Source organism: Capsicum annuum, chromosome 11, assembly GCF_002878395.1.
Source record: "Capsicum annuum cultivar UCD-10X-F1 chromosome 11, UCD10Xv1.1, whole genome shotgun sequence".
Taxonomy (NCBI): Eukaryota; Viridiplantae; Streptophyta; class Magnoliopsida; order Solanales; family Solanaceae; genus Capsicum; species Capsicum annuum.
The window spans coordinates 17,706,589-17,709,605 of record NC_061121.1 but is presented as its reverse complement, the minus strand read 5'-3'; positions in this window follow the sequence as shown (position 1 = coordinate 17,709,605).

Sequence of the window (3,017 nt, the reverse complement as noted above, 5' to 3'; positions counted from 1 at the left end):
AATGTATTTTAAATTCAAGATTTTAAAATTTGTTAGAATTTTAGAAAGATAAAATTCTAAAATGTCATGATTATCTTATAATTTAGATATTTGAATTCGCAAAAAATATATTTGAAATTAATGATACCAATTAGGTGTTTTCTATAATAAAAATAAACAAAATAAAAAAATATCATCAATTGGGTTGAGATAAAACTAAAACTCTAAAATTATAGAGGTAGTTGTATAAACCCAAAATTGTAATCTGGATAGAATATATTTTTTAATATTTTTTTATCTTTTCCTAATATGTAAATAAATTATATTTAAATAAATTTTATAACATTTTAATTTTAAAAGAGATAAGTTAGAAATAGTATATGTTTATTAGAATTCTTTAAGCTAATGATAATTTTTTAAAAAAAGAATCTAATATTTTCAAATTCAAATATTCCTATCTTTTAATGAAAAAAAAAATTCTACTATTACCATGATTTTTTTTCTCAAGTTAAAAGAAATACAACTTATGTATTACTACTACTATTATTTATTATTTTTTATTTTTATACAGAGAACAAAGCAAAACACTCAAAATAGAGTGTCAAAATATAAAACAAAGCGAGTAGCAATGGATATGCTAGTAAATTCAGTAATATTGTCTCATTACAAAAATAAAAATGAAAAATTCACATCGTAATTACATCACACAATATTTTTTAAAAATACCATGAATAATAAAACAAAAATACACAAATAGAAGAGAATGTATAGCCTTCAAATAAAACATTTCACATCGTAATCACATTGCATTGATTTTTTTCACTTGTTGTTTGTAATTATAAAGAAAACATTTAATTAACAATACAAAATAAAAACAACAAATTTGCTAAAAGAAAAAAATATTATATATATTTTCTAATATATCAATTCAAGTTTAGTTTAAATTTAAATTTAGTAGCACTTTTGTTTGTTAAATTATTATTTTTTGAAAAACACAGTATAAAAGAAAAAATAGTTTGACAAACCAACAATTAGAATCAATTGATTTTGAGGAAAAACAATCAAGCATACACACAATTTTCTTAAAAAATTACCTAAAATTTTTTCTGTTGTTTGGCTGTCGCTCTCAAAATTATTGGCCGTCAACTGGTTGTCGTTCTCAAAATTATTGGTTGTCTAGACACAGGTCTCTATGAAGACAATTTTCACCACATTGTATAAATCTAGCATGCACAATCAAACAACGGAGATTAGTGTCCAATACATATATAGAAGATAATTTCACAATAATCATCGATCTCAATAAAATAATTTACAATAATTTTTTTTTTAGCAAAACAACACAAATTCTATTATGTCAATTCAAGTTTAGTTTAAATTCAAATTCAATAGCACTTTTGTTTGTAAAATTATTATTTTTCAAAAAACACAGTATAAAAAAAATAGTGTGACAAACCAACATATTAGAATCAATTGATTTTGAGGAAAAACAATCAAGCATACACACAATATTCCTAAAGCAATTACCTTAAACTTCATTTGTTGTTTGGTTGTCGCTCTCAAAATTATTGACCGTCTACTAGCTGTCGTTCTCAAAATTATTGGTCGTCTAGACACAGGTCTCTATGAAGATAATTTTCACCGCATTGTATAAATCTAACACAATCAAAGAACGGAGATCAGTGTCCAATACATATATAGAAGATAATTTCACAATAATCATCGATCTCAATAAAATAATTTACAATAATTTTTTTTTTACCAAAATAACACAAATTATTAATCAATTATAAACAAATAATCTTGAATCAAACTTTGAATAGTTGTAAACTGTGCATATATATTAATATGCACACATGTCATCCATGAATGTTATATAACAAAAACAAAAAACAAAAAAAAACTAAACGATGAATTCAAAAAAAAAGTTTTAGAGAACAAAATAAGAAGTTTTTTTAGAAAGTTAGTTTATATAGAAAAAAGTTAATTGAAATTCAGCTTTATCTAGTTTAGAGTTTGTTTTAAATTCAAATTTTAAAAAAATATGTGACTTTTAATTCAAATTCAAAATTAAAAAATATCGAACCAATTTTTAGCAAATTTTATCTCAATCTAAAGAGTAAGCTTTATCTAGTTTAGATTTTGTTTTAAATTCAAATTTAAAAGAATTTCGGACTTTCATTTTAAATTTTAAATTCAAAAATATCTATCTAACTTTTAGCAAAGTTTATCTTAATCTAAAGAGTAATTTTAAAAATAAATTATCTTTAAAAATAAAATTTATTTTTTTATAGCTTTAATTGAAAAGTACATAAAATGTTTCAAACTAAATAAGTTTTTGTTAACTCTACTTTTACGTGTACACTAGTTTTAGAAAACTTTATCTTTTGTACACTATTTTTAGAAAACGTTATCTTTTAAAATAAATGTTATATTTTTATAATTGTAATTTTGAAGTATAAGAAAAGTAGAATATTCATTTGAAAGATATCATCTCTCAAAATACTTACGTATAATTGATTTATATTTAATTCTTTTTTTTAACAAATAAACAATCTATATATAGCGGGAGACAATGAAAAATTATGTGAGGGGTGAAGAATTTAAGTTGGTTTAGGTTTGTTAATTTTTCTTTTGGTTTTTCTTCCTATATTATCATTTTCTTTTATACTATTTCTTTTGAGAAAAAAATTAAAAGTGTGATCGTCATATGATTATTATTATTATTATTATTTTAATAGTTTTTTTTATCTTTCCCTAATATGTCAATAAATTATATTTAAATATATTTTATAACATTTAAATTTTATACGAGGTAAATTTGAAATAGTATATATCTATTAGAACTCTTTAATTGTTTGTTTCTATTTTTAAGATAATGAAAATCTTTTTTGTAAAAGGATAATTTATTCAAATTCAAATACTTAATTTTTTAATTCAAAATTTTATTACAATATTTTTAACTTTGTTTTAAAATATTTTTTAATATTGTCTTAAAAATTACCACGTGGCTATTTTAATAGCTTAACACGTGGCAT